Source organism: Aedes aegypti, chromosome 2, assembly GCF_002204515.2.
Source record: "Aedes aegypti strain LVP_AGWG chromosome 2, AaegL5.0 Primary Assembly, whole genome shotgun sequence".
In the NCBI taxonomy this organism is placed as follows: Eukaryota; Metazoa; Arthropoda; class Insecta; order Diptera; family Culicidae; genus Aedes; species Aedes aegypti.
Genome location: NC_035108.1, coordinates 277513359 through 277530791, shown reverse-complemented (window position 1 = coordinate 277530791; position 17433 = coordinate 277513359). Strand labels below are relative to the sequence as shown.

Genomic DNA, 17433 nt, shown 5'->3' with positions numbered 1-17433 from the left:
TCAATCATATTAATATGTTAGGGAACATCCATAAGATACGCCCAAGTCAAATTTGGGAATATTTGAGCCCCCTCCTCACTAACACGACTGTTTGCCTGTACTCAATACATTTGTGTTCAGAGGCAAGACCACGTCAGTTACCTATGCATTTTTCATTCAATTATTTAGTTGAAATCTAGACAGATAACATTGAATCAACAATTTCACGCCACAATACTCGGATCGTGGCCGCATGATCGATACGCATTTGATCCGCCCACCTAGATCACTGCGCTCCACGCCTTCTTGTACAAACAGGATCCGAAGCGAACACCATCTTTGCAGGGTTGCTGTCCGGCATTCTTGCAACATGCCCTGCCCATCGTATCCTTCCAGCTTTGGCCACTGCTGGATGCTGGGTTCGCAGTAGAGTTGGGCGAGCTCGTGGTTCATCCTTCGCCGCCATACACCGTTTTCCTGTTCACCGCCAAAAATCGTCCTAAGCACCCAACGTTCGAAGACTCCAAGTGCTTGCAAGTCCTCCTCGTGCATCGTCCACGTTTCATGCCCGTAGAGGACTACCGTAATTTCGGGTGAAATTGATCACTTTTCAAAGTTTTTCTTGTCTGATTTCTATAATGTTGACAATACCAAAATACTGAATGCAGGAAAACAAGTATGAAGGTGAGCCTCATTGACTCAAGTACCGAAATTTTCTAACAAATGTAATTTAAGTGCTAAAAAATATGTCCAAAATAAAAAATCGGGAGATCTCATTTCGGGGTGAAATTGATCACTTATCAATGCCATTATTGTTAGTTTTCAAAACAACTTTACATAATAAATTTGAGCTCCCTGAATCCGAATATGCTTGCCAAATTCTTAACAATACAATATTTATAGAAATAATGAATGTTTAAATTTCAAGAATAACGCAGAAAACGCCTAAATGTATGCAATTTCCTAAGGAATTTCTTGATATATTACAGAAATTCAATTATTTCAACCAAATCAACGAATTGGTACGAGTTTTGTTTATGAAATCTAGTTTGGGGATATATCTTTAGTATCCTCACAAACCTTCAGGATTATACCATGTTCAAATCCTTGTCTAGAACTAGAAGTTTATTGATGTTTGTCAACACTGCACCGTACAAGATTTTGAAATTTTACATTATTTTCATATAAATAAACATTTTTGAACACAAAAAACTTCACAACACACAATTTGGACATACTTACGACAAACAACGTTCGTTCACTGCCGGTTACATTGATATTAGTGCTCCATTAGGAAGAAATAAAATCGAGTGACACAGTGATCAATTTCACCCTACTGATCAATTTCACCCGAATTTACGGTACCGGCCTAATGATCGTTTTGTACATGGTATTGCTGTGTGCGTTTGAAATGCAAATATTAAATGCGGGAACACCAAACGCGGTAGTTTTTTTTTACAAGAAATGCGATGTTAAAGATAGATTTTTCTTGCTAGGGCGGCGGTGATTTATATAATCGTTGCTAGGTGTCCTTTGATTGTTTTGTGTTACCGCGTTTGAAGGACGTTTAGCCGAGATTTGCATGTCAAATGCAAACAGCAATACATTTGGTGCGGGTGTGAATCTTATTTGACCGCAGTTTTTTTGTGCAGGCCATAGTAGGCCCGACTTCCACTGATGATGCGCCTCCGTATTTCACGGCTAACGTTATTGTCAGCAAGGATCCAAGGTAGACGAACTCGTCGACCTCCTCGAACATATCCTCGTCTATCGTAACGCTACCTAGACAAGCCCTGTCGCGCTCGGCCCCACCAGCTAGCATGTACTTTGTCTTGGTCGTATTCACCACCAGTCCGACTTTCGCTGCCTCGCGTTCCAGGGAGGTGTACAGGTCTGCCACCTTTTCAAAATTTCGACCGACAATGTCCATATCATCCGCGAAGCAAACAAATTGATTGGATCTCGTAAAAATCGTACCCCGGCTGTTAAGCCCGGCTCTTCGCATAACACCTTCTAGCGCAATATTGAACAACAGGCACGAAAGTCCATCACCTTGTCGTAGTCCCCGGCGGGATCCAAACGATCTGGAGTGTTCGCCTGAAATCTTCACCCAATTTTGCACACCTTCCATCGTTATCAGTCTCGTGAGCTTCCCGGGAAAGCTGTTCTCGCCCATAATATTCCATAGCTCTACGCGGTCGATACAATCGTATGCCGCCTTGAAATCGAAGGAAGGGGGATGCGTTGGGACCTGGTATTCACGACATTTTTGGAGGATCTGCCGACCAGTGAACTAAACGGAGGCTTAATGGCCGCTGGAGTGATTTGATTTTATTCGGAGGAGGAGATGGGAGGAGAAGCAATGGGGAAAAAACCGCTTGTACTGTTGGGTTTTGAGATGAAAACAGTGACGTACTTAGGGAAAAGGTATTTTACGAATATGGAGATCTAATCAAAAGTGATTGAATGACGAGTTGATAGTGTTTATGAAAATATAACCAGGTCCGTCCTACTCGGGCTCAGATTGGGTACCACTTCTAGTACTGCATTTGGTCCCTCGGTAATGCAAAAGGTACCCAAGTTTGACAGATTGCAGTACACTTTGAACGGCATTCTAGATTACCTTATGAGCCATAAAATTTTGGGCAGTTGCAGGGGACATGAAGGTCTCTATTTGTCTCTGATATAACTTGAAGCTGGAAGCAATACAAACACAGTTGATTGACTAATTATCCGAGAAGTTTCTTCAAACACACGAAAAAATCTGAAGTATGATTGGATTTTAATCCTTTTTGAATGTTTAGTTTCTGCACCTAGGGGGCTGGAAACGTTTGACTAACTTACGTTAACTTACGTCATGAAAAGTTTTCGCAGCAAGGGGGCTGGAAACTTATAAAAGTAGTTTCGGAACGTTTGAATGCGTTGTTCTTATCTTGGGAACATTTCGCAAAATGTTGAGAGAAATTTCTGCAGCCAGGGGGCTGGAAATGATTGAATATTATATAGGGGCAATGGGGGCAATATGAGCCACCCCGGTTTTGACCTCAAACAGTGTTTTAATGTCTAGTGTAATTATGATCTGCTAAAGGATGCTTCAAATAGCCACCACAATAAAAACCGTAAGAATATTCGTTTAAAAACTCAATATATTTACAAAAATGTACGAATTTGTCCTTTGTCATGAAAAGCTTATAATTTTGGCAGTTTCCAATTAAGTCTATAAGATAATTATATTTATCATTCTGGTAAATTTTACCAATCCATTAAAACTTCTAATCATACTGAACAATTGGTGCGGGAAATTTGATTTGTTGGCAAACATAATTATTGAAAAACAATATATTATTTTGAAGGTAAAGGGGCGGGGCAAAATGTGCCACCCAGATTTAAGCAATTCAAACGGTGTTTTGAACATAAAAATACATTGCCTAAATATGCCAGATTACGTTTTTACTATATAGTCATCTTTATATTCACCATTACAAGTGGAACACTTTGCTAGAAAATACGTTGAACCAAGTATTGTAATTTAGTACTAGAATAACATGGTCTGTTTACAATGGGTTATGTATCTATCAAAAATAAGACGCTAGTTTCAATAATTTCAAGCAAAGCTAATGAAATTTCCATTTCAATAATGTACTATTCATCTCTAACTCTTCTCTAAACTGTTTTAAATAAAATAATTCGATTGAATGAGGTGGCTCATACTGCCCCGTAGGGTGGCTCATAATGCCTCATATGGTTGGTGAACATGCAGAAAAACATGGTTTTCCAAAACGTTCCTAAAATAATTTTCAAGTTGATGTTAACATTAATTATCGACGTAACTTGGAAGATAAAATTGTATAGTTCAAATCACTTGCATTTAAACTATATTTTTTGCTGTTTTTCTATGCATTCCATCAGGGCCGGATTTACAAATGTGGGGGCCCCGGCTTTGTGGGGGTCTTTCATCAGAAAACATTTTTGATATGATCTTTGGAATGGACTACGAGATAATTTAATTAAAAACTTATGCTAGGCAAGGTTCTAACTACCAGTCGCCAGCTTTAAACTAGCTTGAAGCCCCATAAACGTACCACTAAGTAATTTCAATTATGGGTTACCAAATACTGGAGTTATAATAGTAGAACAACTCTTGTAATTTGATTTGAAGTATTCTTTCGTGTGTAGTGATACGTTCATGGGTAATGCCTATGTAAAGGTTGATTTTTTTTTTTTTGAATTCGATAATGTTCACTGATTTATAAATGTATGGAAATTTACCCATTCTCACCTCACCCCATCGAGTGGGTGACATTGAATCAAAGAAACTGGAATTGGTCCATATTAGGAACGAAACAGAGGAATTGTCCTCTTTTCAAGTTTGATATTATTCACCAACGGCAATGATTGTGATGGAAATTACTATAGAATTTTAAAATAGTGTTCACTCTTCTAAAAGTTCAATGTTTTATGACATCCCAAATTAGCAATTTAAAAGAGCGTTATTTTCAAGCTTTTCTTAATGATTTATTGAAAATTGACTACTTGTGTCAGAAATCTGCTTTTTGGTTGGTAGCTTTTGACCTCTAGAAAAAAGGCTCCAATAAAATTCTACATAAATATTTCAAATATTTGCTTCTTCTTCTTCTTTCTGGCGTTACGTCCCAACTGGGACAAAGCCTGCTTCTCAGATTAGAGTTCTTATGAGCACTTCCACAGTTATTAACTGAGAGCTGTCTATGCCGATTGACCATTTTTGCATGTGTATATCGTGTGGCAGGTACGAAGATACTCTATGCCCTGGAAATCGAGAAAATTTCCTTTGCGAAAAGATCCTCGACCAGTGGGATTCGAACCCACGACCCTCAGCATGGTCATGCTGAATAACTGCGCGTTTACCGCTACGGCTATCTGGGCCCCTATATTTGCTTAGATATCTCAAATTATGTTTCGATCAAGGCGCTTTCAATTCTCTAAGGTGTCCTATTACTCTGGCTACAGAGTAAAATGCACACACCTTGGTTTCGATCTTTTATGAACCCTCTGACTACCCTTTGTCACCTCATTGACGAAACTATTGAATAAAATTACATTTCAAAGCATAGGAACGATCATACTCTAAAGGTTAAAGAACTATTGATATTTATAATTTGTTTATAGATTTCCTATGTCTTACACATTGAACTTTTCTGCCCTCTTCATCATCGGTAACAATGATTCGATATTTTTGTTTGCTGTTTTTTATACTTGTTTAAATTTAAAAAAAAACATCGTAATGCTTTGCTTATGACCGCTAAAGCGATATTCAAATAAATTAAATAAATTGTGTTCTAAAATACTTATGCCCTTTGAGCATACTTAAGTAAATCTTAAATAGAGAGAATGTGTACGGATGCCGAGTGCTGGAATGCAGTAACTACGGCTGTCACTCACATTATATTAGAATTGCAGCGCCTCGCAGTCCAAGAGTTGGCTGCAGAGGATTAGCCCTGCCGAGGCTGGTCCCTTGAAACTATTAACTATTAACTATTCGGTGAATAAATTCTTTACAATTCATGGAAAAGGTTCAAAAAATATGGTAGAGACTCAATAAATATTGATCATCTTATGTTTTTTTAGAGTCCGGCGGCGGTCGTACGCCCGCAGCCGTTACAGCGAACTGACATCTATGCATCTATGTATTTGTTATAGATATCAGGAGTCACTAAAACGATGAGTGTATTTGTTGTCTATGCCATGTACTGTGCTTCGAAGTTGAAAGTTCTGTATGATAAGTGACCGCTGCGCTTATCTTTGAAGACATGGGTAGATAATCGCTATAATTGGATTTATCTCGAGACAGACAATATGATTAAAAATCTTTTAGATTTCAAACAAAAGGATGACTATCTAATTATTCAACTCACATAGTTGTTGAGTCTTTCTAAATCTTAATCAATCTTGCAAAAGCAACTCAAGCCCATCCACGAAAATTTAAATACTTTGCTTTAGTATATTGTTTTGTGTTAGTCTCACCTAGTGACTTCAAACCACGTAGGCAAGATGTATTGGAACGTTACAAGCTGCGCAATATGAAACAAGGTTCAAATGAGCGTTTCTCACATTTCGTCCTTCGCCTCCGCCAGCAACTCTTAGATTGTGGACTGGGAAAATACCCCCAAGATACTAGGACCAGTGTAAACGAGATGATGCTGATCGACGTGATCGTAGAAGGGTGCATTTCTCCAGAATTACGCCGCAAAATTTTGAAGAAAGACCAATCCCTTTCTGAGATCGAAGCTTTTTAAAATTCTATGCAAAGCGTAAAAGCACAGGAGCTGGAGATGAGCAAGAATCCTCGTGATGTCGTCGGGGATCTCGCAGTGCATAAGGTCGACAAGTATCCGGCCGGACGAGTTGAGCGTAAGCAGGAACGGATTGTTAAACGATTCGTGAGCAGATCTTCTCAAGCCAACGTGAATGCAAAGAAAATCCGAGCGGTGAGCGAAGATATGCCTTCTTTGTCGACTGGAGAAGTTCTTTTTTCTGACGACGCTGTCCAGAAGGTCTACTATACGTTTCATACAGGAAATGAGAGCAATCTAATGCAGTGCGAGGTTGGTGGAGTTTCAATCGAAATGATTATCGATTCGGGGTCGGTCGCAAATCTTATTTCCGTTGGTTCCTGGGAAATCATGAACACTCGAGTCGAGTCGAGTCTTAAGTCGAGTCTTTATGTCGAGTCTAGTACACGACACTGAAGACGGCCTTACAGTTGAGGTCGAAATACGCGTATCTGTCAAAGGATACAAACTCTAGTGGAATTAAATGGTATAGTACTAAATTCGGTTTTTTCATCTACCTATCGAAACTTTGTCTTAAGAATATGCTTTTGATTTTCAAACAAATTTTCAGGCCAGCCATGTTGTATGCTGTACCAATATAGACTAGCAGTTGTAATACCTGGAAGAAAGTTCTGCAGATTCAAAATAAAATTTTGAAAATGATTCTGAAGTTCCCTCTTTGGTATAGTACCAATGAGTTACATAGAATATCCAATGTTGAAACATTGGAGCAAATGACGAATAAAGTAAATAATAATTTTAGACTAAAAACGTTGCAATCTTCTATTGCTACGATAAATGCGTTTTTGGAAGTTAAATGGTTATCTAGCATGAGCCCTAGATACTAAAGTTCATCTGACCAATTTATTGGAACCCCTCTCATTGTGACAATATGTCTACTTGAAGGTTTTAAATAAAGAGCTTTTGGTTTATGTGGGAATATTATTAGTTGAGTTTTGGCAGCATTAGGAGAAATTTTCTATTTTTGCAAGTATGAAAAAAAAACATTCAAACTTTTTTGCAAACTTCACGCAGGCTTCGTCCTTTGGTGGAGTGGCCTGTGTCATCCGCAAACGAAAATTTTCGTCATATGTGGAAATATTGGTCCCAAAATGCTGCATTGAGGAACACCAGTTCTCACAGGAAGTTTTTCAGACTTGGAGTTCTAATAATTAACTTATAGTGTACGATTTGTCAGATAACTTTTGATTATTCTATCAATGTACACATGTTGTTTTTTTTTTTGCAATCCAGCCTTCATGCCAAACACTTTCGAACGCTTTTTCTATGTCTTAAGTAACTTGATTATCAATTGGACTAGTGTTCTAAATAAAAATTATGCGTACTTTTAAGTTGCATAGGATATTTTTGAGCACTTTCGCAATGAGTAAATAATAATTTGTTTTCTTCTTTTTAGGTCAGAATTGGCTTCTGAGTTTTTTTTTTGTTTATTTCCTAAAGAGCTTAGAGTCAGGGTTCAATTGAGAAATTTGGTTTAAAAAAAAAAAAGTTTCTAAATTGAGAAAACAACATTTTTTAATTTCTTTTTGCAGATCCTGCCATATTATTTTCATAGCAGGATCGCAAGTGCGTTGAAGTTGCCTTCTCCTCACGCTTTTAAGACGGAACAAGAGTTTAAGATCATCGTCTATAATCAAGGATTCGAATTTTAATTCACATTCAGGTATTGCAATGCCCCTTGCTTCAACAATGCAATTTGTTAAAGTTTTAAAAGCATTGCAGATATCAAGTATTGTTTGCAAATAAATGTTAACATAAAGAATACTATCGATATATGTTTCATATGCATTCGGCTCTAAAACAACACAAAATGTTCAAAGACTCCACACAAAAAGTGTTAAAAATTATTTCATATTGGATAAGGTAATTTATAGACAGCATTACGGACGACTGCAAAGAAGGACTATTTTTCTCTAGTATTTGATTTAGTTACATTGCATATAATGTTACATTAATTTCATATACTGAGATGTCCTGTGTTAGGTAACACTTATCATAGCTATAGAAGATTGCAACGGCTTTGTCTAAATTCATTATTATTTTTATCTTTATTTAACAGATTTTCAGCTCTAGGCTGGTTCATCTCAATGGGCATTGTCTAAAATTATGGATTATTTTATTGATATTTGATCCAATGTATACATTACAAGCATGGTGCTACTAACGATTATCATTCGCGCGACAGCTCTTGTATAAAAAAAAACTAATTAGAAGTCTTCGGATTGATTACCAGTGTATTTCCAATCGTTTCCCCCTACATCCTTTTATGGGGAAAACGGCGTTTGGATGTTCCTGCTTCACGTGCTTCAAGTCGCGTCGCATCACATTTACCCAAGTCTTATATTTTGCAACATCCACTCATACATGTGTAGGCTCAAAACTCACCACTTTCTTTAGGGGCCTTACGAAAATTACGTCCCAGTTCTGAGGGGTGGCACAGAGTCCACTTTGTTTTCATAGTTCATGTCTAATTCCTAACCAAGAGGGGTTTGAACATTTTTATAAAAATGTTGCACGTCATGTAATATTTGAATCGTCCCTTTAAGGTTCACGTACTCCAGTCAAAAAGCTTCTCTGCTGTTTTCGGTGCTAACTTATGGCCAAGTTCGAATTGTAGGGCACGCGACGAGTCGAGAGAAGAGGGTACCATCAGAAGGCAAAGGTTGGTTTTATTTTGCCATCGAATCGGCAAAACCAAAACAAATTCCATCACGGCCATTGGAACACTATCGGTTTGATGTTCTATCGGAAAATTGGTGCGCACTTAGGCCTCGCGTTTATATTTTTGCTTTTCAATTATCAGTGAAATAATAGGGTTGCGTTTTGTGCGAAAGTTGTGATTCGTGGACAAGTTTTCATTGATTAGATATCTATAGAATCAGTGGGGTCCGCAGAGGGTGGATTCAATCTAGAAGTTTAGAAAGAAAAGAATACAATTTACAAGTACAATTTGTTTCTCAGCATTACATATTTTTGGATTTTGATCTCATTGAGTGCTAGACCTTCCATCATCAATTACGTTCCGATAGCAACACCTATTTTCTGTGCTTGCAAAGTGCACTCTCGGAACGTGTGAAATCTGTGTGTGAATTTATACGACAAACAAAGTGTTCCTGTCGGGATCTGATATTTTTCAGCTAAAGAGGGCTGATTTCATTATTAGTTCACTTCGCGAGTGATAGTGCATACAAATCATCGAAGATATTATTTCAATCAAATTTTGAAGTTAGTTGTGAACGGTAAGTGCTAAATTTCAGTGATTAGAAATGAAATCATTAAACAATCCACCTATCGATATTGGCATCTTTTCTCTAATTCGGGTTGAAAAACTTTATTTCTCGTTCAACTTATTCATTTCATGTTGGTCATGACCAATATTAATCTAATAATGTTAACTCAATTGAAAAACTAGATAATATATTTTTAAATTATTTTCTAAATTATTTTGTGATTAAATTATTTTTAAATATCACTTATTAGTATAAGATCTGAAATATTTAAAAATAAAAAGAGTAGCTGACTCAAGGCAATGTTCAATTCAAATCAGGCCCATGGCACGGGACGCCTTTCAGCGTAGTCAACATCTCCATGTGTTTACTCATTTTCGGGTGATTTGAATCGAGAGTGCAATCAGAATGCGAAGTTTTGTTTAATGTTTATGATCCATAATCGACCAAGTGTCCCAATCAAATCACTGATTGCTTGCTTGGAGGCTACCAGGATGCCTCTTAATGTTTGCTCTCCTTCCAAAACCATCGAAATGTTAAATGTGCTTCAATATTTCGGCACATTATTAGCTGATTTAACAATATCAAAAATTGATAATCAAACCATAACAAACAATTAAACAAAAGAATGGTTTTTGTTTTCACAGTTCTTGCAACTGACAGTGGGCGATATTCATTTATCGCCCGGGACATCCTGGCTACGAAGAACACTGTGGTTGTCATGGGCCTGATTCAAATGAAAATCCAAATGAAAAGGAGAAGATAATAATATAGAAATCTTTATATTATGGAAAACAAAAATTAGACAATATTTGTCTTATCCACTTATTAAATTTGTATTCGATTGCAAAATGAAATTAAAAAACGAAACTTTTTAATGCAGTTTTTGATGGATTAACTTGCTTTTCAATACATCTTAGTCGAAAGAAAAGATACCTACCATTATAAAAATAATGAATGATGCATGCAGCATTGTGCTCCTGGGGCAACAACTCGGTATCAGCCGAGTGACATTCCGGTTGTCGTGTTGAGATTTGATGTAGCATTCTCACCTGGAGTGACATTATGTTTGTTGTACGCTGGACGAGACAAAACTCTTGTTTTGTTTGTCGCACGGAGATATGACGCTTGAATCTGTGACGTTTTGAAATGGTACACAGTGGGGTAGCGGTTGAAGAAATAAGTAGAAATATAGGAAACACAGGAAAATTATAATTATCTGAATTTTGTATGGAGTTTCTTTTAAAACTCTTTATTTGTATCATTCCAAACATTACATTTATATCATATATCTAGGTGTTGTGTGTTACATTTTGTTAACAACTTATTACATTTCATTTGCAGTAGAGTAGCAGTTAAGATTTTTACAGGTGGTTTAATTTCACCTGCTTGTAGCGAAAAAACAACGTTTTCAATTAACTTAACCTAACATAACCTCGATATATAATGCATTAATCGTGGTAATGTAAGATTGTAACGATTTCTGTCTAAAATTATTCATAATTGAATTCGACATTTGTAAAAAACGTTACAACATTGGATATTCTATATAACTCATTAGTACTATTCCGGGACGGGATCTTCAGAATCATTTTCAAAATTTCAGTTCGAATCCTCTGTTGAGGTTTCTTCCTGGTATTATAACGATTACAACAGCTAGCCCATATTGGTGCAGCATACAACATGACCGGCCTGAACATTTGTTTGAGGATCAAAAGCTTGTTCTTAAGACAAAGTTTTGATTTTCAGTTAATAAGTGGATAAACACATTTTACATGTTTGTTACATTTGGGTTGAATGCCCTCAATATGATATTTGAAAATTAAGTTGTTATCTAGCATGAGCCCTGGATACTTAACTTCATCTGACGAATTTTTGGAACCCCTCTCATCGTGACAACATGTCTGAGGTAACTCAGGTAAGTCAGATTTGAAAATATTGTATAATAGTGGTCCCAAAAAGCTGCCTTGAGGAACACCAGCTCTTACAGGAAGTCTTTCAGATCTGGAGTTCTGATAATTAACCTGAAGTGTACGATTTGACAGATAACTTTGAATTATTCTAACAATGTATGTTGGAAAATTAAAGTTTTTTAATTTTACGATGAAGCCCACATGCCAAACACTGTCAAATGCTTTTTCTATGCATAGAAGAGCAAGACCAGTAGAATAGCCTTCAGATTTGTTGGAACGGATCAACGTAAAAGTTGATGAGTGGTCGAATGTCCATAGTGGAATCCGAACCGTTCATTATCAAAAATTGAATTTTCGTTGATGTGGACCATCATTTTGTTCAAAATGACCTTTTCAAAAAGTTTACTGATGGAGGAAAGCAAACTGATTGGACGATAGCTAGAAGCTTCTACAGGATTTTTGTCTGGTTTTGAAATTGGTACAACCTTAGCATTTTTCCATTTGTCTGGAAAATATGCCAACTGAAAACATTCGTTAAATATATCAACTAAGAATGATAAGCTACTTTCTGGAAGTTTCTTGATGAGGATGTAGAAAATTCCATCATGGCCAGGAGCTTTCATATTTTTTAATTTTTCAATAATAGTTCTCACTTTTTCCAAATCAGGTGTACAGGTCTGCCACCGTTCCAAATGTTCTGCCGACAATGTCCATGTCATCCGCGAAGCAAACAAATTGGCTGGATCTTGTGAAAATCGTACCTCGGTTATTGAACCCGGATCTCCGCATGCCACCTTCTAGCGCGATGTTGAACAGCAGGCACGAAAGTTGAAGTGACCGGCGGGATTCGAACGAACTGGAATGTTCGCCAGAAATCTTCACGCTATTCTGCACACCGTCCATCGTTGCTCTTATTAATATTGTGGGCTTCCCGGGAAAGCTGTTCTCGTCCATGATTTTCCATAGCTCTTCGCGGTCGATGCTATCATAAGCCGCTTTGAAATCGATGAACAGATGATGCGTTGGGACTTGGTATTCACGGCATTTCTGGAGGATTTGCCGTACAGTGAAGATTTGGTCCGTTGTCGAGCGGCCGTTGAAGAAACCAGCTTGATAACTTCCCACAAACTCATTTGTTATTGGTGATAGACGACGGAAGATAATCTGGGATAGCAATTTGTAGGCGGCATTCAGGATAATGATCGCACGATAGTTTTCACATTCCAGTTTGTCGCCCTTCTTGTAGATGGAGCATATGGCCCCTTGCTTCCACTCCTCTGCCAGCTGTTCCATTTCCCAGATTCTGACAATCAGCCGGTGCAGATAGGCGGCCAACCTCTCCGGGCCCATTTTGATGAGTTCAGCTCCAGCGGAGCTTGTTATTCTTGAGCTGGTTGATAGCATCCTTAACTTCCCTCAATGTGGGGGCAGGTTGGTTTCCTTCATCCGCCGTGCTAACGTAGTCACTTCCTCTGCTGTCGTGACCCTCGGCGCCTGTATTCTCCGTGCCATTCAGATGTTCATCGTAGTGCTGCTTCCACCTTTCAATCACCTCGCGTCCGTCCGTCAAGATGCTTCCGTCTTTATCCCTACACATTTCGGCTCGCGGTACGAAGCCTTTTCGTTCATGTGCTGATGTGTTTTTGTTTATGTGTTGTGGTGGAGCAAACTTTCATGTTGACGAAAAACGAAAACATTTCCATTCGTGTTTCCAGGACACCAAATCTAGAAAATTAGCTTCATATGTTGTTTCCTTATCGTAATTTATTGTTTGCAATAATGTTTATTTATTTTAGGTGGATGAAACGGAACTAATTGATGCTAAATTTACAAACTGAATAGGAATTACAAAATACGAAGTCCCGTCTGAACCTAGATGTATGCCAGTGATTCGACAAAAAAACTGATTCGATCTCCCCTCGATAACGATATTACGATGGCTTTCTTGAATGATCTTATCTAAATTTCGACCCTGTGCTAATTTTCGACCCATTCATACGATTTTGGTCTACTTTGTTTGAAAATCCGAAATTGGCACAGAATTCTTGTAGGTCGAAAATTAGTGCTTTTCCCCTACCGTTTTGATTCATATTACGGACACTTAAGGCCTCATTGAAGTATAACTCCTCAAAAAGCATGTAAAATAAACCATTCCATAATGTTCCTCTGTATTATCGAAGCGTCCAAATACTTAACTTTGGAATGGTGAGTGATGATTTCCATCCCGCAACATGGAAATTTTTAAATAAATAGAAATATGTGGACTCTTCATGATTCTTATTCCGGACGCCTCCTTTCTTTTGCCCCATATTCCGGACACTTTGATTCGAATTCCGGACAGGTCATACAAATCATAAATAGAAAAGTCAAATCATCAATTGGTCGGTGTTCAGACAGACCGGACTAGATGATATTTTAGCGCCCCAAAGATACGCGAAGAACTCTACCATTTCTTAATTTCCCGGAGCTATTTTGATACAGATGTGTCTTCAAATAGACGAGTTGCATTGTTACAGCAAATAATACAGGTATTTTGATATTTAGAATGCATGGGGTACGTTTTTTCTGAAACCATTAAGAAGCACTTGGTTCAGTCTGTCTGAACACCGACCAATAGGGTCCTAAAGGCCTGTCCCAACTTTAGAGCCAAACGCTTACATTCAGGCTAAAAACACATGTTTACTCAATTTTTTAATGTTTTTATTTTGTTAAAGTCCAAAAAATTTGTTTTTAGGTTTTGTCACACTCTTTGGCTTAAACTCAAATTTTGGGTGTATTTTGCTTTCCGTGTCCCTTCCGAAATGTCAGATAGGAACAACCCCAGTGTTAAAACTCAAATCTCTGTGGTGTTTTTGTCGATTAAGCGAACGTCAAACATGAACAAAAGTGTCAAGGTTCATTTATGGACCCAATTTTTAAATTAAAGTTTAAATATGATGTAGCCGTTATTTGAGCGGGAAAAATTGCTAAAATAGTTGCAGTAACATGGTCTTTCGTGTCATTGAATAAAAACAAGATTTCATTAAATATTTTAGGACCCAATTGAAATCGTCAAACCCCTTGAGAGACACCTAAAGTATTTGGACATTATAAATTTTCATAGATATCTATGGAAAATGCTTATAAAAACGAGCCTCTAAAGTGAGAACTTTTGAACGGCAAAAATTGAAACATTTCGTGTGAAATGTTTCCCATACAAGGTAGAGTGCCCGGAATTTGAAGCTGTCCGTGATATGAATCAAAACGGTATATTGGGATTGCGTCGTTTGACAAAGAAAACTAAGGTTCTGAGAAATTAATATACGGCAGCTTTCCATGGACCTTATGAATTGGTAGTGCAAGGAGAATTATATTTCCTTACTAGGATAGATCGTTAGAGAAGACAGCTAGTTTTTCTTCAAAGCTTTTAGCTAGTTGCGTTTTCTAACAAATATTTATATTTATCTTAAAAGTACCCGGTGCTTGGAACAAGCGGAAATCGTGCGTTATACAATTCGAGTGCCAGCTCAAAGCGTAGTGCTTCGGTAAAAAAGTGCAATTATGCGATTTTATAGGTTTTCCAGAATCCTAAAATGATCAGCTTTTCAACAACATCGATTTTTGGTTCACGAATGGATGAAGAATAGTGATAGAATGCTATTTGACGTGATAGTAACGATGTAATCTTTTGCGTTCACTTTAATCTCGTTATCCAATAACACAGCGCAACAAAACTGACATTTTTGCTTGTCTCAAGGATCAAATTATGTGTCTCTAGTAGATTTGGGGTTGCTGAATCTGATGCCGTTCTCAGTAATTTTCCAGCACGTCACAATTTTCAGCTACAGGACGCCAAAGTTTGTATAAAACGTTGGTTTTATTGATTTTTATCTAAATTTTGAAGTATATTTTATCAAACTTTTTTGTGATCTTATCCACCATGCATGCAAAGGAGGACTTAAACTTTTGTTTTAGATATATTTTGGTTGAAATTACACGATTAAATTTAGATTAAACCGATTTTTTCCACATGCTTGCAGCCTCCATACAAAATTCTTCGTTTCTCTTATATGGCAAAATACAATACTTTTCTAAACCATCAAAAAATAACTTTTTCGCATCAAAAGTATTATAAACTTTGATGATAAGTATTGTTATAGACGTAAAGTTTGAATTCTGTGGCAAATTAAGCAAATTAATTGCCTTACAAGCTGACAAACTTGCATGCAAGTTTGCATTTTCAACAACCAATATCTCAAAAACTAGACGTGCTACGATATTTCTGTAAATGGCAATGGATTCAGCAACCCTTATTAAGTAAATAGAGGTATTTTGATGCTGGAGACAAAAACGTGTTCCGCAGTGTAATTCACTGAAATTCGTTGACATCAGATGTTCAGATGTCTTCTGATGAATCCTGTTAAATAAATTCTTCTAATAAATCCTGATAAATAATTGCCTAAAATCATACAAAATATTTCAAGATTATAGAAAAATGGTTTACGTAGGTATAAAAAATGCATCAATCAAATGAAGTGAAAATTAATGACATTTCAATCAACACAGTAATATCATTGCCTACTAAGACTTCGCTTTGAACTCGAAAATGTCAAAATCAAATCACCCCTTGCCTTTTTATAGCCAGCGTAAAAAGCTGGATATTAATAATTTGATAAGAAATGCCTGAAAATTTCTTCAGACATTCCAGATTGAATTTTAGAAAACGTTTTTACCGGAAATACCTAGGGAAAATAATGAAAAAAATTCGCAAAAAAGGCTTAGATTTTAGAGGAATGTTTGCTCTAATGTTAATGAAGATTCAAACTCTTCTCTTCAGGCTCCTATATGGCTTCGTTTTCTTGTTTCATGTTTGTAATTTTTCGTTGGTTCTTTTAAGGTATCTTTTCTCAGGCAATAGGTCTACGATTTCCTAAATTTAAAGCAATCTGTCGCTACCACCCCTGTAAAGACGAAAAGCTTTCTTAGTTTTGTGGTAACGACAGAAAGGGCTGACAGCGACGGAAACCTAAATTTAAGAAAATATACTTTCAATTAATTTCAGCAATCTCTACAAATTGTGTGAGAGTCAAAAGTAGACTGGTTTTCTAAGAATTATGTTATTTTTCTGTTGAACGGAAAAATCACTTGTAAACATCGCTTGGAACGTTAAGAAATAGTAGAATTTCCACCACTCAACTCAAAACCGACCAAAATGTCACTTTCACTACGTTTGAGCCCTCAGATCAATTTCAATTTCCAGCCTATAATTCCATAGGGTTAAGATTTTTTAGCTTCACCGTGCACATTTTTTTTTTGCCAACGTTTGTCCTACTCAGGGTTTTGAAGATGGACGCCTCTATGTTCAAACCACTTAAGTTTCGAATGAGGGTGGCGATTTTGATTCCGCAACATAAATAATTTGAATAAATAGTAAAAAAACGGACTTTTCATGATTCTTGTTCCGGACATTACCTTACTTTGTTATTATATTCCGGACATTTTGATTCGAATTCATCTTATTAAATTCATAATAAAAAATGATAATAGGGTCCAAACATTTTTAACGGAATCTTGTTTTTTTTTCAATGACACGAAAAAAGCATTTTCTTGTAACTACTTCAGCATTTTTCTCCCGCTCAAATAACGGCTCTATCGTTGTTACCACCACTACCAACGGTCGGCGTCAGTAGCGCAACCAGGATTAGGTTGGGGGGGGGTTTGAATATTTGAATTTGAGGGAGTATTTTTAATTAGAAAAAATCGACTTGAAGATTTGAGTGAACTTCACTATTTTAACACACATAGTAAAAATTGATTGAACAAGTTTACAATACATCGACACGACACCGTTTAGTCGACCATCTGTGTTGTTCTTTAAACATATGTTCATATTTTTAACGATGAGAATGATCTTTAAGCGCAAACTTTTGCTTTAGAAATCATTGCAACTACTGTTACAGCCGATCGAAAGCAAACCAGCATTGCAACATCTAACTTCCAGTG

At 37.0% G+C, this 17433-nt stretch overlaps 1 protein-coding gene across 1 annotated transcript in view; it reads left to right on the top strand.

The window, feature by feature from the left end:
- Positions 1 to 8911: 8911 nt before the first annotated feature.
- Positions 8912 to 17433, top strand: part of LOC5568761 (protein pinocchio) — a 140681-nt gene continuing 132159 nt past the window's right edge. Inside the window, exon 1 of the mRNA XM_021845156.1 lies at positions 8912 to 9550. The gene's annotated coding sequence lies outside the window, so the exon portion shown is untranslated. The remainder of the gene's footprint in view (positions 9551 to 17433) is intronic.